At 44.0% G+C, this 25,925-nt stretch overlaps 1 protein-coding gene across 18 annotated transcripts in view; it reads left to right on the top strand.

The window, feature by feature from the left end:
- NCOA1 (nuclear receptor coactivator 1) overlaps positions 1-25,925 on the top strand; it is a 360,042-nt gene that overhangs the window by 194,626 nt on the left and 139,491 nt on the right. Inside the window, exon 1 of one of the 18 annotated variants that reach the window (XM_043510048.1) lies at positions 8,793-8,925. The exons of the other annotated variants lie outside the window; for them this stretch is intronic. The gene's annotated coding sequence lies outside the window, so the exon portion shown is untranslated. Of the gene's footprint in view, positions 1-8,792; positions 8,926-25,925 lie in introns of those variants that run through there. 18 annotated transcript variants of the gene reach the window in all.

Genomic DNA, 25,925 nt, shown 5'->3' with positions numbered 1-25,925 from the left:
GCATTGGACAACATGGCTCTGATCCCACAAAAACACACATGAGAAGTAGTCCCATTGAACTAAAGAACTGACTTGCAGGCATGTGTGCAGGATTGGGGCCCGTACCTGTTGCTGAATGCATGCCTTTCGCGGTGGGTGGTGCAACTGTCACTGCTCCCTGTTCTGCTGCTTCTGCTCTATCCCAGATATGCATGTGGTGATGAGACATGCCCCTCGTATCCATTAACCAAGGGCATTGACCAAGAGCTCCGTGAGTTAAACCCGTTTTCGTACAGTGCAGTAGGGAAAGCGCTGACAGCTGCAAGCGCACTGGCGTGGCCACATTTGCAGCACTTGCAGTGGCGTTGGGAGTGGTGCATTGTGGGCAGCTATCCCACAGAGCATTTTCTCCCATTTTGGCGCTGTGGCTTGTGGGAAGGGGGCGGAGAGTGTGGGGAATTCTGGGTCCTGTCCCAGCGCCCCGTGATGCATCGGTTTTCATCCCAGCATTCCCTTTGCTTCCGTCCACATTTGGTGCCATCTTTCAACGGTCTTTGTACTGCGTGCTGTCTTCCCTTTCGGTCTGCGGGAATGGAGCCCGAACTGCTGAGGAATATGCTGATGAGTTTTGCCAGCGCGTCATGTTTGGCAGTTGAGTTATTCCCTAAGATCCAAAGTGACAGTGAGGATTCTGACGATATCGACCCAAGTAACGCAAACGACACGAGTTTGCTTGTGGCATTCACGGACATGCTCACCACCATGAAACGCTGCTTTTGGGCTCGGGAAACAAGCACTGAGTGGTGGGATCACATCGTCATGCAAGTCTAGGATGACGAGCAATGGCTGCAGAACTTTCGAATGAGAAAAGCCACTTTCATGGGACTGTGTGAGTAGCTTGCCCCTACCCTGCAGCTCAAGGACACGAGATTGAGAGCTGCCCTGTTGGTGGAGAAGTGGGTGACTATTGCAGTCTGGAAGCTGGCAACTCCAGACAGCTACCGATCAGTTGCTAACCAGTTTGGAGTGGAGAGTCGACTATTGGAATCGTGTTGATGCAAGTTTGCAGGGCCATTAATCGCATCCTGCTCAGAAGAACCGTGACTCCGGGTAACGTGCATGACATTGTGGCTGGCTTTGCACAAATGGGTTTCCCTAGCTGTGGAGGGGCGATAGATGGAATGTGTCATAAATATAAAAGGAAGGGTAACCACCTTTCTATATACAGTGCTATAAAATCCCTCCTGGCCAAAGGCAAAATCCTTTCACCTGTAAAGGGTTTAGAAGCTAAGGTAACCCCGCTGGCACTTGACCCAAAATGGCCAATGAGGGGACAAGATTCTTTCAAATCTGGAGGGGGGGGACCAAAGGGTTTGGTCGGTCTTCAATCCTACTTCTTACCTCTGGAGGAGCTCTGCTACACTGAAGCTTTGAACTAAGGACTGAATGACCCATCCCAGCTATGGATGTGCTCCAGAGACTTGATTTGAACCTGCAGTTTATTCTATCACTGCTACAAGCCTGAACCAAGAACTTTGCCATTACTGTATATAATTGCTTCCCTTTCACCAATTCTAACTCTCATCTATATCTTTTTCCATTTATGAATAAACCTTTAGATTTTCGATTCTAAAGGATTGGCAACAGCGTGATTTGTGGGTAAGATCTGATCTGTATATTGACCTGGGTCTGGGGCTTGGTCCTTTTGGGATCAGAACCTTTTTTCTTTTACTGGGGTATGGATTTTCATAACCATCTGTCCCCATAATGAGTGGCACTGGTGGTGAGACTGGGAAACTGGAGTGGGACTTGCTTGTGTGACTTGTGGTTAGCCAGTGGGGTAAAACCAAAGTCTTCTCTGTTTGGCTGGTTTGGTTTGCCTTGATGTGCATAGAAACCCCAGCCTTGGGCTGTAACTGCCCTGCTTTGAGCTTCTGTATACAGTGCTATAAAATCCTTCCTGGCCAGAGGCAAAAATCCTTTCACCTGTAAAGGGTTAAGAAGCTAAGGTAACCCTGCTGGCACCTGACCCAAAATGGCCAATGAGGGGACAAGATTCTTTCAACTATGGAGGGGGGGGCAGAACAAAGGGTTTGGTCTGTCTGTGTGGTGCTTTTGCCGGGAACAGATCAGGAATGCAAGCCTTACAACTCCTGAAAAGTTAGTAAGTAATCTAGCTAGAAAATGCATTAGATTTTCTTTTGTTTAATGGCTTGTAAAATAAGCTGTGCTGGAGGAAATGTATATTTCTGTTTTTGTGTCTTTTTGTAACTTAAGATTTTGCCTAGAGGGATTCTCTATGTTTTGAATCTGATTACCCTGTAAGGTATTTACCATCCTGATTTTACAGAGGTGATTCTTTTACCTTTTCTTTAATTAAAACTCTTCTTTTAAGAACCTGATTGATTTTTCATTGTTTTTAAGATCCAAGGGTGTGGGTCTGTGTTCACCCGTACCAGTTGGTGAGGATTATTATCAAGCCTTCCCCAGGAAGGGGGTGTAGGGCTTGGGGGGGATATTTTGGGGGAAGATGTCTCCAAGTGGTCTCTTTCCCTGTTCTTGGTTTAAAATGCTTGGTGGTGGGAGCATACTGTTCAAGGACAAGGCAAAGCTTGTACCTTGGGGAAGTTTTTAACCTAAGCTGGTAAGAATAAGTTTAGGGGTCTTTCACGCAGGTCCCCACATCTGTACCCTAGAGTTCAAAGTGGGGAAGGAACCTTGACATGGTGGCAGTGGTGTTACCTTAGCTTCTTAACCCTTTACAGGTGAAATGATTTTTGCCTCTGGCCAGGAGGGATTTTATAGCACTGTATACAGAAAGGTGGTTACCCTTCCCTTTATATTTATGACAGACGCATATTCCAATTCTGGCACCAGCCCACCTAGTCTCTGAGTATGTTAATTGGAAGGGCTATTTCTCCAGGCACTTGTGGAGCACCGTGGCCGTTTCATTGACATTAACGCAGGTTGGCCCGGAAAGGTGCATGATGCATGCATCTTTTGTAACACTGGCCTGTTCAGGAAGCTGCAAGCCGGGACTTTTTTCCTAGACCAGAAGATCACCGTAGGGGAAGTCGAAATGCCCATTGTGATCCTTGGAGACCCCACTTACCCTTTGATGCCGTGGCTCATGAAACCCTACACAAGGAGCCTTGACATCAGCAAGCAGCAGGGCTATTAGAGGGGCCCAGTGTGGAGCTGCAAGGATTAGGGATGCCTGGAGGGAGCAATTTGAGGCTGAAAGCCAACAGTAATGTCTGGTGTGGTGCCCTACATGGGAGTGAAATGCGGTAGGAATCTGTGTTTGCTATGTTTCAGAGTAGCAGCCGTGTTAGTCTGTATTCGTAAAAAGAAAAGGAGTACTTGTGGCACCTTAGAGACTAACAAATTTATTAGAGCATAAGCTTTCGTGAGCTACAGCTCACTTCATCGGATGCATCCGATGAAGTGAGCTGTAGCTCACGAAAGCTTATGCTCTAATAAATTTGTTAGTCTCTAAGGTGCCACAAGTACTCCTTTTGTGTTTGCTATGTATGATACACTGACTTGCAGTGCCTGTTGCTTTCCCGGGCTAAGGTTTTTTTTATGTTATGCAATAATAAAGAATGTTTTCAAAGCCAAAAAATCAATTTATTGAAAAGAAACACAACACAACTGCTTGGGAAACACAAAAGGCAAGGGGGTGGGGTGGGAAACGGTACAATCACAGATTTGCGTATGTCCTGTCTGGAGTGCTGTGCAATGCGTGCTGCACTTCAGGATGGCTATACTGCATGGTGATGGGGGTTGAGTGCAGTGGGTAAGGGTCATTGGAGGCAGTGGGTGATGATAAGAACCTGGATGCTGGGGAAAGTGGTTTGGAGGTGACATGGTGGCACAGGGGAAAGAGTTTTGGGACAAGGCCTGCATGGCTACGAACCCCTGGATCGAGTCGGCTTGGCACTCTATGATACTTGTCAGCCACTCTGTGCTTTGGTGCTGGCGATCCGCATTCTGCTGGCGGACCTTCCTTTCACTCTCCCACCACTCCTGCACTTTATTTTCATTAGTTGAATGCTGCATGACTTCATGCAGCATGTCCTCTTTGCTTCTACGTGGCCTCTTCCTGATTCTTTTCAGCCTCTCGGCCATTGATAACACAGACAGCTGAGATCTCAAGGTTGAATCTGTAAAGGCAAAATGCAGCACTTAACAGAGGCAGCATTGTTCACACCAAACAGAGCAATAATTCTCCTGTACTCAAGGGCAAGCACAATTTACACAATAGCATAATTTGCCTGTCCCAAAGCGAGTGCACATAATCCATGGGAGCCCCAAAATGGTGAGTAAGCACAGGGTCAAGTGTGACTGATTATTTCATGGCTGTACTGTCCTCTGGGTTTCCGTGCCTTGGGGAGAGCCAACAGCGGCAGTGGGCCCCTATACTGAACACTGTCCCCACATTTTCCACGGAAGTTTGACCTGGAAGATATCTCGCTGCTGAGGGTGACCAGGGAAGCAATGGGGAGGGTCTTCTACTGTAATGCGGCTTCTGCCCTGGCCGATATGCAGCTTACCTGTGTGCAGCAGTGGTTCCCCCTGCCCGTCCCGGCACAGTGGCGCAGACAAGTTAGCCTTACTGGGATGAGGACAATAGTGGCTCTCCTGAAAAACCTGCTTGAGGGCATTGCCCAAGTTCTGGCTGAGACCTTTGAAGAGATTACTGAGGCCTATTATTGCGATATGAGAGAGCACATCAACGCCCTATTCTGCATCTAGGCATGCATGCAGCCCTAACCTTCCTCACCCCAAGAGCCCACATCGAATAACTTCCTTCCCAAAATAAAAGCTGCTTGTCCGGAACCTCCTCTGGTGTTTGTCCTTCCCCAAGCACCGGCTGCTGCGACTGGCTACCTTCCTCCTGGTTTGAGAACAGGTCTTGTCTGCATGCATCTAGGGATTCCAGGGTGTCTTCCTCTGCGGGAGCACCCTCGCTCCCGCTTTGCTGCTGCTCCTCCTCCTCCTCCTCTTGCCTTGTTGCACTGGCCTCTGAGGTGTCCATGGTGCTACTTGGAGTGGAGGTGGGGTCGCCCCCAAGTATCGCATCCAGCTCTTTGTAGAAACGGCAGGTTGCGGGGGCTTTGCAGTAGGCATTCCACAGCTCCTTCACTTTAACCCTGCACTGCAGTGCGTCCCGGTCCTGGCCCCTTTCCAGCATGGCCCTTGATAGCTGCCCAAAGATATTGTAAAAAAGAAAAGGAGGACTTGTGGCACCTTAGAGACTAACAAATTTATTTGATCATAAGCTTTCGTGAGCTACAACTCACTTCATCTTCCTCTCCAAATGCAAACAGATGGACATCATACCAAAAGGACTGAAGGTAAAATATCCATTACAATCTACATATCACACAGACTATGCTGACATTTTGTGCCACACACTCTCAAAGAAACTGCGGAGGAATGCATCCGATGAAGTGAGCTGTAGCTCACAAAAGCTTATGCTCAAATAAATTTGTTAGTCTCTAAGGTGTCACAAGTACTCCTTTTCTTTTTTGCAAATACAGACTAACACGGCTGCTACTCTGAAACTGAAGATATTGTAATTCCTGCGGCTGGAGTGCAGCTGGGATTGGACAGCTTTCCTTCCCCCCCTCACCCCCCCAGGACTGATGAGGTCCAGCACCTCGCCATTGCTGCTTTAATGCACTGTAACTCGCAAGTGTACCCAGGCCCCAAATATGGAACCATTATGGGTTGGATCGTACTCCCATTGAAACCCATAGGATGGGGTCCTAAATCAAAAAGAGCTAAAATTTCATTGTAGTTTGAGAGTGAAATTCACCCCTGTGCAGAGGGACAGCACAAAAGTTAGGCACCATGTAAACCCAGAGTCTTAAGGACTCGGGCATTTTGCTGTCCTCCTGCACAGGGATATATTTCACTCCCTGTACTCACCATTGTTTGTTGACCTTAAAAGGGTATGTTTGGAGGAGGCACTTCTTTTACAAGCTTGAGCATTGGGGGGAAAGATTAAAAATTAGTGGAGTGACACATTATTAAAATTGTATAAACCTAACCTTGACTCACCCTTTCAAAGGGTTTCTTCCTTCACTGTTGTTCGGTTCCTTCACCCAGTATAACCACTTATCTAACCTTGCTACTGGCCTTGCTACTTCCAAACATTTTTAAATGCACATGATTCAGCCTTTGGGGGAGTAGAAGGGTAAAGTAGTTCTGACTGCCCCCCCCTTTTTTTTTAAACAATAGGGCAGCTCAAAGAGAGTGGATGTTTACAAACAAGATAGAGACTTATAAAGCACCTTGGGGTCTGGTTCTTTTGGATGAAAGGCACTAGGTTCATAGATGAAGGCCAGAAGGGACTGTTGTGATCAGAAAAACTCATTGTATACATGAGTTAATATTTTACCTAGAAAACATGAATCCGGAATCAGAAATCAGCTGCCAGATGTTGTCAGTGCAGTTTCCAAAAAACAAAATAGTGTGCAGATTAAGGAATCTCTGTGTGATTTATTAAAATGCTAGGACTCTATGGGATTCAAAATTGCACTTAGAGGTCAGCATTTCTTAAGCTGGAATTTGTTTATGCTGTGGAGTTTCTTGTGGGTTTGGTGTTTCTGAACAATTCTGTGCACGGATTGTACAGTGAAATTCAAGCATAAAACTAAGTGTACAAAGTATTGTGTGAAATTCATCCCTTTGCACCCTGCCCAGCCTCAAGCCCGTACCACTTAGACCCAATTTTGAGGAAGGGTGGTCTTGTGGTAAGGCACTGGACTGGGACTCAGAAGATCGGGGTGCAATTTCCAGCTCTCCCACAGACTTCTTGTGTGACCTTGACTGAGTCATTTAATTTCTCTGTGCCTCAGTTCTCTATCTTTAAATGCGGGAATAATAATGCTTCCTTTGATTGTTTAGACCCTAAGCTCTTAGGGGCATAGCCTGTCCCTTACGCTGTGTGTACAGTGCCTGGCACAGTGGAGCACTGATCTGTGACCATAGAGCACAGGAGCGAGGTCAGTAGCAAAATTAACGGTCAGGAGTAGCTTTACAACTTCAGTCACTGCTATGGAAGTGTTAACATTTTAAAAAGTGTAATATTTTTCTAGCAGCAGAGGTGGGGATGTGGTCAAGTAATTATCGTTTGTATTACAATAGAATCTAGAAACCTCAAACAGGGTGGGGTTCCATTGTGCTAGGGCTGTATAGACACATAAACTAATGACAGTCCTTGGCCCTGATCTTGGTTTTGGGGCAGGTAGTTGCTGCCATAATTATTATGATTATAATTAATAGTAAAAACATGCACAATGTTTTTTGGATGAACTGGTGCCCCCTCAAACAACAACAGTTAGACTTCCATTGTTGTTTGTGGTGCACAAACGGGGAAACAAAATGAACAGAAAAAGGACATGCATGTGCACACTCAGGAAAGCTCTTTAGTGCCCACTGAAATCCAAACAGCATCCAGGTTGGAAGCTCACATTCAGCCTGGAGCATTTTGATTCTTCCCTTCTCCAGCACCCCCCTCATTGTATCTGTTAACAACAAACAAATGTTTTAATGCCTCTTTTCTATTTATATATATGTTAAAAAAAATCTATGCTGGCATTCATGAGCAACCCTATAATAATAAACCAGTTGGCATGTTTAGGGAAAACAGCTGGTATAAGAAGCAAATTTGAATTTCTAATGGGTTCTTAATAGGTAAAACAAAACAAAGTGCTTTTAATACTGGAAGAAGATATTTAAAATAGCTTAAAGTGCCTGAACAGTGTTGTCCTACACTTAGGTATCTGGAGAACTGCCTTGACCTCCTTTCATGTGGCATATTAATTTATATACACAGATGGCGGTAGTAAAATAACCCCACTAATTTGAAATTATGGCCCATACAGTTCTAAATTAAAAATAATTTCAGGGATCACCGTTTGTCTAGTGTCTAGGCACTTACCATTTTTCAGCTGACGTCTCTTCGGTAGTGGTGTATTCCATGCGCTTCCATGCTGAAATTATTACAAACCTGCTTTTAATTGAGCACCTTTGCAAGGACATACAAATCTATACAGCAGGGTCCTGGTCCATGATTGGTGCTCTCCTAGGCACTATGATGATTTAAATAATAACTAATATGAGGAGAGATCGTCTCTCTTGCTGTCGTTTGTTGCCTCAGTTGAGATCAGCTTAGATGCTTGAACTGTAGTCCTGCAGTTATAACTGAGTTGTGCCTGCTAGCAGGATATTCTCTGTGAGGGGCCTTTCAGCACTGAAATTGGCTCTCCCTTCCCCCCACGACCACTCCAAGTCTGAAATAGCCCAAATCTTAAGACCTTCAGAGCATATTGTAAAGCTCATCTTTTCTTCCAAGCATTTACAAATGAGGCAGAATTGAAATAGTTGGGATGCGAAATTATTCAAAAGGAGGAGGATTTGCAGCAATTGTTCATCCACCACACTTGCAGTGTGTTTTTCAGTTCTGTCAAGGGCATCCAGAGTATGCAAACCGTGCCTTTGAGTAGAACCAGAAACTACCAGAGACAGTTGGGCCATGAATGCCATTCAATCCCATACCAGCCCTAGTGGATTGTCAGCATGGATGCTTTGAAATCTAACACTGTCGGTTAGTGGAGTTGTATCAAGCCCTTCTTCCTCTAGAGCTACAACCGATTGCAAAAATGAAGCTCCCTTCCTCATATGCTAAATACTATCAAATTAGAAGATGGCAACATTAAGCAAATTCTCATGTTGTACTGCATCACAGATAATGTCGAAAGGAGACTCTTTGGGTCTTAATGTTACAAGGTGTGAAGTTCCCTCAGTTCTCAGTGAAGTGAATGGGAGGTGAAGACTGTCATCGCTGTGCAGGAGGGGGCTGGTAAGCACTTGCTGGGTCAGGTCTGAAAGATGCATACTGGGAAATCCATCAAAGGGAGAAGCAGCTGAAAGGTGAGTTATACCTGAAGCGTAACGCTGTGTAAAGCAAACACGTGGCCAGAGCACTATGCTTGTTAGTGCTGAAATTTAAATTTCTGTTGGAAACATAGCATCTCACTCTCATTTCAAGTGACAGTATTTTATTAGTCACTTTTGCTCATTTTTGTTTTTAATGAGGCACATGCTTTAATGTATCACTTAGAGCTGTGATCACTACTGATCCTTTGAGTCAGAGAAGGGAATTATCTTCTGAGCAGTCACCTTCCGGGGAAAGGATTGAGAATTCTATAAGACAGGGTGTTTTAGCAGGAAGCTCTTGAATTGACATACCATGTTGCTAATAATTAATCAGGAGCATTTCAGTGCTCCAGAAATTAATGAGATCAGATGAAAGATTGTTCTTTTTGAAAGCTTTTCTGTATCTAATGGCATCCTTACATAAGAACGGCCATACAGGGTCAGACCAAAGGTCCATCTAGCCCAGTATCCTGTCTTCCAACAATGGTCAATACCAGGTGCCCCAGAGGAAACAAACAGAACAGGTAATTATCAAGTGATCAATTCCTTGTCCCCTAGCTTCTGGCAAAAAGAGGCTAGGGACACCATCCCTGTCCATCCTGGCTAATAGCTATTGATGCGATCCTCCATGAATTTATCTAGTTCTTTTTTGAACCCTGTTAGTCTTGGCCTTCACAACATCCCCTGGCAAGGAGTTCCAAAGGTTGACTGTGCGTTGTATGGAAAAAAATACTTCCTTTTCTTGGTTTTAAACCCGCTGCCTATCAATTTCATTTGTGACCTCTAGTTCTTGTGTTAGGAGGAGTAAATATCACTTCCTTATTTACTTTCTTCACACCAGTCATGATTTATAGACCTCTATCATATCCCCCCTTAGTCATTTCTTTTCCAAGCTGAAAAGTCCCAGTCTTATTAATCTCTCCTCATACAAAAGCAGTTCCATGCCCTTAATCATTTTTGTTGCCCTTTTCTGAACCTTTTCCAATTCCAATATATCTTTTTTGAGATGTGGTGACCACATCTGCATACAGTATTCAAGATATGGTCGTATCATGGATTTATATAGAGGCAATATGATATTTTCTATCTTATTTATCCCATTCTTAATGATTCACAACATTCTGGTCGCTTTTTTGACTGCTGTTGCACATTGAGTGGATGTTTTCAGAGAACTGTCCACAATGACTCCAAGGTCTCTCTCTTGAGTGGTAACAGCTAATTTAGACTCTGTCATTTTATATGTGTAGTTGGAATTATGTTTTCCAATGTGCATTACTTTGCATTTATCAACTTTGAATTTCATCTGCCATTTTGTTGCCCAGTCACTCAGTTTTGAGAGATCCTTTTGTAGCTCTTTGCAGTGTGCCTGGGACTTAACTATCTTGAGAAGTTTTGTATCATCTGCAAATTTTGCCACCTCACTGTTTACCCCTTTTTTTCAGATCGTTTATGAATATATTGAATAGGACTGGTCCCAGTATAGACCCCTGGGGGACACCACTATTTACCTCTCTCCATTCTGAGAAATGAACATTTATTCCTACCCTTTGTTTCCTATCTTTTAACCAGTTACCAATCAATGAAAGAACCTTCCCTCTTATCCCATGGCTGCTTACTTTGCGTAAGAGCCTTTGCTGAGGGACCTTGTCAAAGGCTTTCTGAAAATCTAAATACACTATATCCACTGAATCCCCCTTGTCCACAAGCTTGTTGACCATCTCAAAGAATTCTAGTAGATTGATGAGGCATGATTTCCCTTTACAAAAAACATGTTGACTTTTTCCCCAACAAATTATGTTCACCTATGTGTCTGACAATTTTGTTCTTTACTATAGTTTCAACCAGTTTGCCTGAAGTCAGGCTTACCGACCTGTAATTGCCGGGGTCATCTCTGGAACCCTTTTTTAAAAATTGGCGTCATAGTAGCTATCCTCCAGTCATCTGGTATAGAAGCTGATTTTATTTATTTATTTTATTGGAAGTCATAGAAAGGATGGTGCTGGAGAACATGGAATGAGCAAAGTCCTTTTTGGTTCTTTGTAATTATTTTATTAGGTGGGGGTAGATGGAGAAGGTTAATTTTCCATGTTAAACTAGCTTTCCAGTAGGGCTATATATGGTAAATTTCAGGGGGAAGCCTGACAAAGCATCTCACATTTTCAAAGCATCACACACACCCACTCTAATTTACAAACATTAACTTAATTAGTTAATGCACTATGTTGAAAGATGAGTTGTGGAAAGTAAGGACAAAAGCACAGACAGGTGTTGGAAGCAAATCATTTTCCTGGATAGTCCATTATGGCAGTGTTTTCTGCCAGAATACTCTGTTTCTTGTGTTGTGCTAACTGTATTTGAGGGAATTTATTGTGTTTATAGGCTTTCTTTTGCAGTTCCTTGTTGTGAACTGCTATGATAGTTACTATCCTGAAGAAATGCTGGTCCTTGGTTTCAGCTGCCCTTCACTGCACCTATTGGAATGGCATCCTTCTCTGCAAGGTGGTTCATAATAGTGTGAATAAGAATAATTTGTGTTGTGGTAGCACCCAGAGGTTCCAGTTAGGATCAGGGCCTCATTGTGCTAAGCATTGTACATCCCTATGACAGAATGCCAGTCCCTGCCCCATTGAGTTGACAATCTGACTATAATATAAGTAGGCTTTGCAGAACTTGATTTTTTTTTTGGACAGATAATATTGATGTTTAAGCATTTTTTTTATTTTTATTTATTTAAATGGTCACCATTGTCGGACATTATGGAGTGGCAGATAATTATGTAATGATAGTAGATGTTGAGCTTCAAAAGTTAAAGCTTTATAAGTGTTAGACACAAATTGTTAGCATCGCATGTCAAAAAGTACAAAGTAAATATCCTTAAATCAAACTTTAATACATTTGCATGTGGCATTTTCCTACTTTGCCTATCTGTAAATTTCAGTTATTGTCGATGGAAGTATTTTTCGTTGGTTTATGTGCGGTGAAATTGATGTTTGCCAACCCTTAGGGATAAAAATCAAATCCTTCCAAGTCTAACTATAGGAGACCACAGGTGGATACAACAGTCGGACTTGGTGAGCAAAAGGTAACAATGAGATGATGATTATGAGGGGTGTAATAAGCAGCAATAACAGCTCATCAGTTGCCTTGCCATTGTTGAATGTTTTTGTAGGCATCTCAGAGGTGAGTTTTAAGGAAAGGTTTGAAGGATAATGTAGGGGCTTTGTGAACTTGAATGGGGAGTTCTTCTCATGGCTCAGTTCATTACTTCCCAAAGATGGCAATTTGTTTTAGTGGTAAGAGTTAGCATTTTGTAGCTCTTATTCCAGTATGTCCCATTCTTTGTAAATCAGATTGGCTTTTGAAATCCCTCTTGTGCTAAAAGGGAGCTGATGCCCTAAATTGGTGATCTGATGTAAGGGTGGATGATTTACAGGTTAAGGTTAGGTCTGCACTACAGCTTATAAAAGAAAAGTAGTATTTGTGGCACCTTAGAGACTAACAAATTTATTTGAGCATAAGCTTGTAGCTCATGAAAGCTTATGCTCAAATAAATTTGTTAGTCTCTAAGGTGCCACAAGTACTCCTTTTCTTTTTTGCGAATACAGACTAACACGGCTGCTACTCTGAAACCTGTTACTACAGCTTATGTGAGCATAACTTATGTCGCTCGTTGGTGTGCATAAACCATCCCTCTGAGTGACATAAGTTACACTGACATAAGTACCGGTGTGGACAGAGCTGTGTCGGCGGGAGAGCGTCTCCTGCCAACATAGCTACTTCTGCTCTCGGGGGCTGGAGTAGTTAAGCTGGCAGGAGAGCTCTCTCCCGTCAGCTTAGAGCGGCTACATTAGTCAGCTTACAGTGGCCTTTCTGATCAGCCTCCTCTTTTACGATGGTGCTTCCTTTGTAGGGTTACCTTTTTTTTTCATCATCCATAGGGCATTGGTTCAATACCTCTTTCCTTATCTTTGCATTATGGTATTTTGTATTTTCTACCAAAGAATTCTATTTGTTCCTTTCATGTCCTTGCTGAACAGATATTTGAACTGGCAGCAAGTGTTACTATGTTTCATCCTTAGGGAATTCCATTCTTCAATTTTATGAGTATTTTTTGTTGCCTTATAGGGAGTTCTGTGGATCTATGCAGATTGAGTCAATCTCACTGACCATGTGTAGGGCCCTGCCAAATTCGCGGCCATGAAAAATGCGTCATGGGTCGTGAAATCTGGTCTTTCGTGTGCTTTTACCTTGTACTATATAGATTTCACGGGGGAGACCAGCATTTCTCAAATTGGGGGTCCTGACCCAAAAGGGAATTGCGGGGTGAGTCACAAGGTTATTTTAGGGAGGTAGCAGTATTGCCACCCTTACTTCTGCGCTGACTTCAGAGCTGGCTGGCCGGAGCATGGTAGCTGTTGGCCAGGCGCCCAGGTCTAAAGGCAGCCCTGCCACAGCAGGGCAGAAGTAAAGGTGGCAATACCATACCATGCCAACCTTACTTCTACGCTGCTACCTTCAGAGCTGGGCAGGTCGGACAGTGGCGGCTGCTGACCGAGGGCTCAGCTCTGCAGGCAGCAGCAAAGAAGTAAGGGTGGCAATACCATCCCATGCAATCCTTCCTTCTGCGCTGCTGGTGGTGGCGGCTCAGCTCTGAAGGCAGAGCCACCGCCAGCAGCAGCGCAGAAGTAAGGGTAGCAGTACCGTAACCCTCTCTACAATAACCTTGTGAATACCCCACCACTCCTTTTTGGGTCAGGATCTCTACAATTATAACATGATGAAATTTCAGATTCAAATAGCTGAAATCATGAAATTTAAGATTTTTGAAATCCTGTGACTATGAAATTGACCAAAATGGACTGTGAATTTGGTATTGCCCTACCCATGAGTACATGTTACCCTTCCAAAGCAGATGTCACCTGTTGACAAAAGATCACTAAATGGGTTCAGAAGACTAAATTTGGGGGGCAATAGAGCTCTCAGTATTGCAGATAAAGTGCAACTTTTAAAGCCTGGAGCCACAAATACAAATAGAACTGAACCTTGAGAGGTAGAATCAATTTCTTATATCTCTTAAATATTAATATGTATGTGACATGCTGCTCAGTGTGTTTGTACATCTCTCTCTTGTGGCTGCTGTATAGAGGGTATGAGCCAATTGCTTCTACCAGCTAAAGGAGTTATTCCTTTAGTTCATGTGATAGTTTCACGCTTTTAGTGCTGGAGGTCCCAGGTACAATCTTGACTGACTACTCAAAATGGGTATTTATATAACATGTTGAATTCTAAGTAACAATTTGTTGTCCCCAATGAGCATGTGTGGCTTTGTGAGCAAACAGAGCACCTTGCGTTACCAAGTATAAGACATTCTATCTTAATGAATGTGGGATGTCATGACACCTGCGGTTTACCCTTAAGTTTTTGTTTGGTGTGAGTCAGTCCTCCTTGAAGAGGAGTGAGAGCTCTTGGAAACAAACCCATGGATCCTTTGTCACTGCAGAGGGTCAGTGTACACTTGTGCATGAAGAATAAAAAATGTTTTTCATATGACACTCACTGGAGTAGTATCACACGCTTTTAATAGCAGTGTAAGCGTTGAGCTTTCAGATAGAGAGCCCGAGGCTGCAACTGCCTGAGAGTGACTCACTATATGACACATGTTGTTGTTGTTGTTGTTAGATATATCTAAGGTGTTCATCAGTAGCTGAGCATCTACACAACACAGTAGATACGTTTATCCAGTGTGTAGTCTTTAGTTTCAACACTGTAAACGCAGGTTGAAAGGCATAGCTTGCTTGCTCATAATAATACTTTGTACTTCTACAGTGTCTTCCATAAGAGGATTCAGAGTGCTTTGTAAATATTAGTCAATTTAGCCTCCCATCACTCCTGGAAGGTAAAGTAGTTTCTCAGCTGTGGAATTTAGTCCTGGAAGTCACCAGGGTCCATTTATTTTGGCAGTCTCATCTGGACCCATTTGTTGGGCCTTCTCTTTTTTGTTTTTTTCCCCCTTCTCCCTTTCTATGTATGTTGCCCCTTGATTGTTTGTGCTAACTGAGAATTAGGGCAAGTCTACATTATAAACTTGTATCAGCACAGCTGCACCACTGTAGCACTTCTAGTGAAGATGCTCTAAGCTGACGGGAGAGAGTTCTCCCATCGGCTTACTAACTCTACCTCTGCGAGAGGAGGTAGCTGTGTCGGTGGGAGAAACTCTTCCGCTGACATAGCATTGTGTACACCAGAGATTAGGTCAGTATAACTATGTAGTTATATGTAGGACACTATGTAGTGTAGACCTGGCCTTATTCCCTTTTGTGTGGTGGGCTGGTTTGCCAGATGGCTTTGAGGTTTGCTCTTGTTCTAGCTCAGAACTTCTCTTTTCCTTGTTGATTCTTCCTTCCCTTCTCCCAGCATTGCATATATACAGGATGTGATCCAGATATACACCCTAACCTGATGAAGTGAGCTGTAGCTCACGAAAGCTTATGCTCAAATAAATTTGTTAGTCGCTAAGGCGCCACAAGTACTCCTTTTCTTTTTACCCTAACCCAAGTTTGCCTTTATTATTAACAGCAACAAAACATAACCTTCAGCCAAAGCATTCTCCTGAGTGTGACTAGTCCTAGGGTTTTCCCAGCACTCCTCCTGGTGATATTTATCCAACTTTCAGAGAGACAGAAAGAGAAGACTTTACATTCCTACATTACAAGAAATATAAAGCCCTGAAGGCTGGTCCAATAGCAGAATGTGGCTCACTAAAACTATAAGTACCACAGAGTGCTGTGTTCCTTTCCTTTCTGCCTTTCAAAATCCTAAGGTTATAAGTATCCCCTTTGTGGAGCGCTCTGCAGTCCAAAACCTGATTGTTTGGACACCATATACTTAAAGGAGCAGTGACACATCCATAGAACAGTGCAAGGTGCACCACATCTAGAGGAAGGGATCATGGTGAAACTAAAGGATTCATTCTGGAAGAGTTAAAGCACTTGGCTGGGACTCAGGAGAGCTGAGTTTATTTCCCAGCCTTCCCGCACACTTCCTGTGTGACCTTGGGCAAGTCATTTAGTCTCTCTCTGCTTCAGTTCCCATCTGTAAAATGGGGATTATACTTCCTGTCTCCCATCCTTTGTTAGCTTAGATTGTAAAATCTTAGAGGCAGAATCTGTCTTTTACTACATGTTAGTACACACTCTAGAGCAATGGGCTCAGTTGAGGCCTCCCAGTGCTACTTTAATACAAATAAGACAAAAGAAAGTAATAATTTTTCTTTAGAATTGTTTTTAGCTGTCAAAATGTGCCCCTTTTATAATGTTAGTAGCTTTCATATCTATAGCTTTTTTGATCAGAATTAATCAAGACTGGGAACGTTCCCTCCCTTACATCTCTGCACTGGCAGGTTTTATTAGCCTGCCACCTGGAGAGATCCTGTAGTAATTATCAGATTTCTGAATGACTCTACCTACACAGTAGAAAATAAAAGCAAACACTCTCACTTCAGACTGGCAGTTTGCTTTGGAGGATATGGGGTTTGGGGTTAGGCCAGCTGCAGTGACGTTTGTGTTTCTGCTGTGTTGGATGGTGAGGCACTTGATTAAATTTGTATTCTTTGGTCTGTCTTGCAAACATTTGCCTGTGAGTGTTGGTTCTTGCCGTTGAATGTAGCCCATTGAAGTTTGTTGGGCTCCTGAGTATAGGAAGTGCTATGCCTAACAGTAAGTGTTTGCAGGTCTGGCCTTAAGTAGACAAAACTGATGAAGCTTATGAGCCCCAGATGAATGTCCAAGTTCAAGCAGGTGTAGCTCTTCATTCTCTCTAGTTTTCCTGTTCAGGATTCCCTCTTTGGTGAAGGTTTGGTGGAAGAAGTATTTGATAACCTCAACGCCAGTCTTCTGCGCTTTAAGGCACAGACAGGTCTTTGACCTGGGAGATCTGGATTAAAAGTTGCTAGCTTTGCTGTAGACCCCCCTTTGTGACCTGATCTAAAGCACACTGAAATCAACGGAAGATTGGGGCCTTCATTTCTGTCTGTCCCTCATTTCCCCATCTGTAATTTGTGATGATACTTTCCTTGTCCATTTTCTCTATTTAGATTGTAAGGTCTTTGGGGCAAGGACTGTTTTTATATGTATGTACAGCGGCTGGCACAATGGAGCCCTGATCTCGGCTGGGTGCACTAGGTGCTGCAGCAAGACTACTAATAAAATAAGAGTTTTAACGAAGAGACATTGATTATTTGGCATTATGGTAGAGCATTGAACAGAAGACTCTGGGTAGTGCAGAGACAATAGAGGAGTGACATTAGGAGGAAGTGGATAGTGATACGCTTTGGCCCACTGAAAGCAGATGCATACAGCTTTGCAGTTCAGTGTCTTCTCTATCCATCTTTCTCTCCAATAAGTCCATGCAAAATTAGCCTGTGCACATGTTCCAGGCTTTTCAGTATAAGCTCTGTGATGGAAGAGGTACAATACACTCTAACGCTTCATTGGCAAAAATAGCTAGATTCCTAGAGGAAGAGATTGCTAGCTTGATTCTTTTGCAGCTGTTTTTCTGCTCAGCACTGGAAGATGATTCTGCTGCCAAAACTCCCAGATCTTTCTCATTCAAACTGTTCTTTCTAGGTATTGTATGATGTACCAGAGCCAAAGGTTCCATCTGTTAGTATCCTCCTAATACTCAGTCACAAGACAGTGTCTGACATCTGCAATCTAGGTGTTAGGCTGCAGCAGGTGAACAAAACAGAGAAACAGGGAATGAGGTAACAATAAAACAGGACTTGTGTGAAATCAGAAGTCTCTGTTAGCCATTCACTGAACCAGTGGCATACGGATGCATTGATTCCCTCAAGGTCCATCACACTAAACAGATGCGATATTTGTTTTCTTTGGCGGCTGAAGTTGTGGATTTTTGTCCTGGAGTGTAGGTCCTATTTTTTTATGAGAGGTCAGAAAAAGAAATTTAATATACCATTCCTGTCTCGGGAGTAGCAACTCACCTATCACTTTCGCCCATAGTCTCTTGTGTTTCAATGTAGGGCTTCAGTGTTTGTTTTGTAACCTGCAGAGGTTTAAAAAAACCAACAAAACACACAATAAAAATGCTCATTAAGACTTGAGTACTTGGATTAGCAACTAATGATGTACTCGTGAGTGGGACAATATAGATGTGTCCTTGTGGCATCCTATGTGTGCTCTTAATTATCTCTAATTGAGACTCTGTCTGCTCTGCGTGTGCGCAGATGGGTTATATTTTAATAATAATAAATTACTGCATTGTAAGGGACTTTTCTAACATCAAACATTTTCTTAAAAGCAGCTTACTAATGGTTTCTGTTTTCCAGTCGTTAAAGTGTGATACACATTAAATATGTTTTTATGCTGGTTTCTGGGTGAAATTTCCCCCTGTGATGGGGCATCTGCCCCACACTACCCCATAAAGGGTTAATAGAACCCTAGGGAGGCTGCACAACAGGCAGCCAATTGGAGAGGGCTACAAGGAGCAGCCAATCAGGGCCAGGCAGGCCCATATAAGAAGAGCCATGGGACAGAACAGGTCAGGCACTCCCTGGAGCTTGGGGAGGGAGGAGGACTGGCTGCCTTGCAGGCAGAGGGCAGCTAGCACCTTGGACAGAGCAGTACTGGGCAGGATCAGGGGAGTGAGAGTGAGCTCCGGGCTGACTGCTGACAGGGTGGGGCCCTGAGACAAGGGCGGAGAAGGTGCTGGGGCTACGGGGAAGTGGCCCGGGGAAGTAGACTGCTGGGTGAGAGGAGACGCAGCACGCGGCTGCCATCTACAGAATCCCTGAGCTGGAACCCAGAGTAGTGGGTGGTCCTGGGTCCCCCCACACCCCAACTTGCCACTGAGGAAGTAGCTGGACAGTAGACTGCGGATCCCCCGGAAGGTGGGAGGACGGTGTGTGACACTGTGTGTCCTGAAGAGGATGCTGTATCCTTTGGGACAACACACACCTTGGAGCAGAAGTGATGGGGGCGAGACATCACCAGAAGAGGGCACACAAGCGCGGACTAAGCTAATTCCCAGTACCGCCAGTAGGAGGTGCCGCAGTGGTGAGTTGAACCCTGTCACACCTCTCTACTAGGGGAAATCGTTCTATCAGAAATATTAAGACACAGGCCTGTGAGTCAGTAGAGACCTATATTCTGTGCCTAGCTTTGCCACTAATTCATTGTAGGATCTTGGGCACATCACTTTGGTACACTGTGCCTCAGTTTTCCCATTTGCAGATAGTGATACCTTTGTGAAGCTGTTTGAGATATGTGAATAAAAATGCAGAATAAGCATCAGCTACTGTAATTACTTTTTTTTCTCCACTTTTTATTATTTTGACAGTCAGTGAAGAAATTGTGCACATACGAAGTTACAGAATTATCATGGTGCCACTGGTGGATTAAGAGTTTGTCAGCATCTCTGTGCAAGCATGAAACTGAGCTTGGTCCTTTGCATCCCAGTCTGGCAGGGCCTTTTGTAACTTTTAACACACACACTGGTGTTCACGTGATTCGAAAAATGAGTTCCCGTGGATAGAGGAATGGATTAGTGTGATCAGGATTGAGAGGCAGTGTTCTCTAGTAGAGGGTTTCTCAACCTTTTTTGATACCGGGGACTGGCTTGCTGCCTTCCTAAACTCTATTAGGGAGATCTCCGGGACTGGCACCAGTCCACGGACTGACTGGTCGTTGAGAAACACTGCTCTAGTGGACTGGAAATCAGAAGATGTGTATGGGGTCTGTTCCCAGATCTGCCATTGCTTGCTGTGTGACCTTGGGCACGTTGCGTCAGCACTCTGCACCTCTGTTTCTTTCCTTCTCTTTGCCTCTCTTTTCTGTTTGGAACACAAACTGTTTGGAAGAAAAACTCACTTGGTATGCATGCGTACATACAGTGTCTGGAACAATATGCCCCCCCCCACTCCACCCCAACCGTCTGCCCCAGCCTGGTGAAAGTGATTGAGGGTGGGGGAGAGCGAGCAACAGAGGGAGGGGAGATGGAATGAGCAGGGCTGAGATTCTGAGAATGGGTGGGGCCTAGGGGAAGGGATGGGGTAGGGGTGTTTGGTTTTATGCGATTAGAAAGTTGGCAACCCTAGTTATAATACAAATATATAATAAATATTTGGGGGCAGGAGAGTGGATTTGGACAGTCTACTTTCTGGGGCAAGTGTTCATGCTCCTAAACCCCTCAGGTTTTGTCTGTACTTGAGATTAGCTCTAATTTAGCTGTTGGTGGCAAGCAACTGCTGTAGCTGAGCTGGTAGAGACAAGGAGAGCTGCCATTTGTATCAGTTGAGTTTACTTCGATTTCAAGCCTAGTCGGTGCAATTGTGACTCCCATACAGCCAGTGATAAGCTGCCAAAATCTTAACAACCAGTTCCCTCCTCACCCGACGAGGGGGTCGTGGCTCCCCCCCATCGAACCCCCTGCGTTCCTTGACACCCCCCCGGAACCCCAGACCCATCTGCCCCCCTCCCCTGTCCCCTGACTGCCCCCAGAACCGGTCAGAAGGGTCTCGTGGGCCACCGTAGTGGATGCCCACCCCGCCCCTAAGAGCCAGAGGGACCTGCCTGGGGGCGAGGTAGGGAGTCCCGGCAGTGCTTACCTGGGGCAGGTCCCTCTGGCTCCTGGGGGGGATAGCATAGCTGGGGGGAGCTATGAGGGGCTGCTCCCCCCACTGATCACATCAAAAGTGGTGCCTTAGGCACCGACTCCGTGGGTGCTCCAGGGCTGGAGCACCCATGGGGAAAATTTGGTGGGTGCAGAGCCCCCACCAGCAGCTCCGTGCCTGGCCCCAGCTCACCTCCGTTCCGCCTCCTCCCCTGAATGCGCCACCCCGCTCTGCTTCTCGCCCCCCCCCCCCGGCTTCCCGCGAATCAGCTGTTGGCGCGGGAACCCAGGGAGGGCTGTGACGCAGGCCTCCGGCTTCGCGCTCAGACCCAGGGAGGTGGAGGTGAGCTGGGGAGAGGAGCGGTTCCCCTGGGCCCCCCCACCCTCCCCGGGTTACCTGCTGCGGCGTGGGTGACCCTCCTCACGCCCCATCCCCCCCGCCCCAGCTCACCTCCGCCCCGCCTCCCTGGGCCTGAGCATGAAGCTGCCGCTTGCTTCTCAACCCTCCCAGGCTTCCCGCGCCAACAGCTGATTCGCGGGAAGCTGTGGGGGTGGAGAAGCAGGGCGGGGCGGCGCGTTCAGGGGAGGAGGCGGAACGGAGGTGATCTGGGGCCAGGCACGGAGCTGCTGGTGGGGGCTCTGCACCCACCAAATTTTCTCTGTGGGTGCTCCAACCCTGGAGCACCCATGGAGTTGGCGCCTAAGGTGCCACTTTTGGCCGGTTGTTACATTTAGAAGTCTTGCGGGACAACCGGTTCTAAAAGGGCTTCTAAATGTAACAATCGGTTCCAGCGAACCGGCTCCAGCTCACCACTGCATACAGCTATATCACCTGCTGACCACTGATCGCTGGATCCCAAGTAAGACAGAGCCTTAATGCATGAAGCTGAATTTTTGAGTGGAGTGCAGTTGTACTGAAAACTAGTCTGTTTAATATTGTGAAGCCAAAATATAGATCTGTTTCAGAACAGCCATTTCCAGTGCAGAATGCTATTTCTTTGCGAAATGAAGTTTTCATTAGGATTTTTCCATTAACATGTTGAGAAAGTGTGGGGGTTGGAGGGAGGGGGCAACCAAACACTCTGTGTATTGATGCAGTACTTAATATGTGTTCATGCAGTGGCTGACATCTGCTCCAAAGGAACCCTAATAAGTAAATAAAACAAGCAGCTAAAAGGCAACATTTTACCCAGTCTGCCATTATAGCTCTAGTGGTTAACCTTAGCAATGGCAAAGGAGCAATTGTTTTGTTGAGCAAGTTTGCATCAGAGAGAATTCGCATTACAATTTTTTTTAAATTGAAGTAATTTGCTTGTTTTTGCTTCCATTACTCTGTCTTTATCTGCTTCTGTCTGCTCTTGTGAGCAAGCAGAATATTGTCATTTACAGAAATCAGGTTTCTTGTAAATTTCAATACTTTGATCAGAGAGCACAGTGAGGACAACACAAGGCCTGTTTGCATCTCACATGAACACAATCCCCTGGGATGGTGCATCATCCTATGGAGTATTCGGCATGCTAAGTGTTACAGGCCTTGTTCTGAGCCGTCAGGGTCAAAACGTTTTCAAACTAAGCCATTGGAGTTATTTTTAGGCTAAGTTAAATTTTTGGCCTGTCAGCCTTGGCAAGTGTTGCTGCAAAATAAACTGAATTTATAATAAAAAGAAACAACGAATGTATTACATCAAGGGTTTAACTCAAGCCAAGGATTTCAGCTAAGGCTGCAATTCTGTCCTTAATTCAGCCTGGTTGGGCATAAAGAAGATATTGCCAAGGTCACGATACTGTAACAGAGGACTCCAGTGGGAGAGATGAGATTACAGTCCATGGCTCTGGCCCTGCAAAACACTCATTTGAGTAACTTGACTCAAATGAGTAAGTGTGGCAGGATCAGGGCCTGCATGAGCAGCAGTAGCCGTCAGAACTCAATTTCCTGGCTTTGTGGATGTAAGCTAAACTTTTAACTTCAGTGTCACGTTTCTTGATGTGAATTTTCTTGAAATGTGTACAGTATAAATAAGCAGCATGTTAAGTTAAAAAAGGGAGGATGGAAAGATGCTGCTTGGTACATCTATTTTGTAAAGGAAATATTTAAAACATTGAACAACAAATGTATATCTTTTAAAAAAAATGTTAAAAAACCCCCCTTGTAATTGGAACAGATGATATGGCAGTTTGTTTTCCAGTCCTTAATTTTTAAAGGTTTTTTCCTTCTGATTACAGTTGCTTTTGACATTGATTTTTATTTCAAACTCAACAAATATGAGGAATAAAATTAGATCTGTGGTCATCAGCTAGCTTGTTGGTTTCTGACCAGAGTTTCTCTGCTGTTGATTATACTTGTTTCTCATAAATTAGGACAACTCACTCTGCTTTTCATTCTCGCTGGCACAAAGGAGGAATTATTGATTGGCTATGCTAATATTGCTGAAAAGATTTCAGGAACAGTTTTCATCTTGGTAATACTGATGCAAACATTAGCAAAAATGACTGCTTGCTGTATAAAGATTGGTTTCTCATGGCACTTCTATTTAAACACAGATGTACCATTTACTTCAGAATAGACACTTTAACCAATAAATAGTAAGCACAATAGATCATGAGATAGGTTTGAATCCAGGATCTTTAGCATCACAACACACATCTCTACTACATGAGATAAAGGAGAAACTCCATTAACAGTAGCACTAGTAGGCCATTACCCTCTAAGGGACCAGCTACGGGAGAGGAGACAGAGAAAGACATGCCTTCTCTTCTTTTCACTAATATATTGCACAAGATTTGAAAGGAGCATGCATAAAAGGCATTTAAAGTTGTAGGGTGAGGTTTTCAAAAGGAGTCAGTGTTGGTCTAATTCTGCTCCCTTTGAAGTCCATGGGAGTTTCATCACTGCCTGCGTGGGGGCAGGGCTATGCCAGTGTTGAGTTCTTTTGAAAATCCCACTCTTAGACACCAACTTTATGAAGCCAGTGGGAGTCGAGAGTGATTGGCATCTTGCAGGATCTGACCCTTTGAGAGTGTCTGGCTGGTTTGTCAAGCCATACAAAGCTGAGTAAGTGTGTCCCAGAATCATAGAAATGTTCAAGACTCTTTCAGCCCTAAAGTCATTTAGTCAAGCCCCCAACACCGAGACAAGACCATGTAAACCTAGACCATCCCTGTTAGGTGTTTGTCTAACCTGTGCTTAGAAACCTCCAATGATGGGGTTTCCACAGCCCCCCTTGAAAGCCTATTCCAGTAGTTAACTATCTTTATAGCTAGAAAGATTTTCCTATTATCTAACCTAAATTTCCCTTGCTGCAAACTGAGCCAGTTACTTCTTGTCCTACTTTCAGTGGACATGAAGAATAATTGATCACTGTCCTCTTTATAACAGCCCTTAACCATACTGGAAAACTGTTGTCAGGTCTCTCTCTCTCTCTCCTCCTCTCCGCCCGTGGCCCCCAGTCTTCTTTTCTCAAGACTAAACGTACCCATTTTTAAAAACTTTCTTCATAGGTTTTCTAAACCTTTGATAATTTTTGCTGCAGTTCCCTGGACTCTCTCCAGTTTATCCACATCTTTGTTAAAGGGTGGTGCCCAGCACTGGACAGTGTACTCCAGCTGAGGCCTCACCAGTGACATGTAGATCAGGACAGTTACCTTCCATGTCTTATGTATGACACTCCTGTAAATACACCCCAGAATAATATCATCCTTTTTCTCAACTGCATTACATTGTGTGTCTAATATCCTGGGAGCAACACAGCTACAATAACACTGCATCACATTGTTGAGTCGTATTCAGTTTGTGATCCACTATACCTGTATACCCAAATCCTTATCAGCAGTACTACTGCATAACCAGTTGTTTCCCATTTTGTAGTTGTGCATTTGATTTTTCCTTCCTAAGTGTAGTACTTTTCACTTGTCTTTATTGAATTTCATCTAGTTGATTTCAGACGAATACTTTTTGGCAAGATTGTTTTGAATTTTAATCCTTTTCTCCAGAGTTCTAGCAACCCCTTCTAGCTTGGTGTCATCTGCAGATTTTATAAGCACACTTTCCATTCCGTTATCTAAGTCATTAAGGAAAATATCAACTAGTACCAGACCCAGAACAGACCCCTGTGGGATCCCACTAGACACATTATCCTAGTTTGACAGTGAACCAATGATAACTACTCTGAGTATGGTCTTTCAACCAGTTGTCCACCCACTTTATAGTAATTTCACCTAGACTACATTTCCCTAGTTTGCTTATGAGAATGTCATATGGGATATGTCAAAAGCATTACTAAAATCAAGATATATCACATCTACAGCTTATCCACTAGGCCAGTATCCCTGTAAAAGTATGAAATTAGATTGGCTTGGCATGATTTGTTCTTGACAAATCCTTGTGATTATTACATATGACCCTGTTATCCTCTAGGTGCTTACAAATTGATTGTTTCATAATTTGTTCTAGTATCTTTTCAGGTAAAGAGTTAGGCTGACTGGTCTGTCATCCCCCAGGTCCTTTTTATTCCTCTTTTTAAAGATAGATACCCAGTTTGCCTTTCTCCAGTCCTCTGGGACCTCATCCATTCTCCATTAGTTCAGAGATAATTGTGAACAGTTCAGAAATTGCTTCAGCTAGTTTCTTAAGCACCCTAAGATGAATTTCATCAGGTCCTGATGACCTGAATACATGTTATTTATCTAAATATTCTATAACTTGTTCTTCCTACTTTGGCCTGCATTCCTTCCCCTGATGTTAATATTAATTGTGTTTTGAGTACCTGGTCACAATTTAGCTTTTTAGTGCATACAGGCAAAATAGACATTAAGTATCTTGGCCTTCTTCATGTTGTCTACCTTTCACCATTCATGTTGTCTGTTATTACCTCTCCTTCCCTGCTAAGTACAGGACCTACACTTCCTTTGCCTTTCTCTTGCTCCTAATGTGTTTAAAGAACCTCTTCTTATTGTCTTTTATGTCCCTTCCTAGATGTACTCATTTGTGCCTTATCCTTTCTGCTTTTGTCCGTACTTGCTTGTGTTATTCTTTTGTACTTCTCCTTAGCAATTTGTCCATCTTTCCTCTTTTTGTAGGATTCCTTTTTTTATTTTCAAATAATCAATATAGCTCCATCAGGAGCTTTTTAGCCTCTTACTAGTCTTCCTATTTTTTCTTCGCATCGGGATAGTTTGCTGTTGCTCCTTTAACATCTCTTTGAGAAACTGCTAGCTTTCCTAAACTCCTTTTTCTGTTCTTACTCCTTCCTCTACATAGAATCATGAAATCTGTTATTTCATGATCACTTTCACCCAAACTGTCTTCCACCTTCAAATTTGCAACCAATTCCTCCCTGTTAGTGAGAATAAAGTCTAAAATGGTTTTCCTG

This window comes from Dermochelys coriacea, chromosome 3 (genome assembly GCF_009764565.3).
Source record: "Dermochelys coriacea isolate rDerCor1 chromosome 3, rDerCor1.pri.v4, whole genome shotgun sequence".
Taxonomy (NCBI): Eukaryota; Metazoa; Chordata; order Testudines; family Dermochelyidae; genus Dermochelys; species Dermochelys coriacea.
Note: the sequence above shows the minus strand (reverse complement) of the source record. Positions and strands in the feature narration are given on the sequence as shown.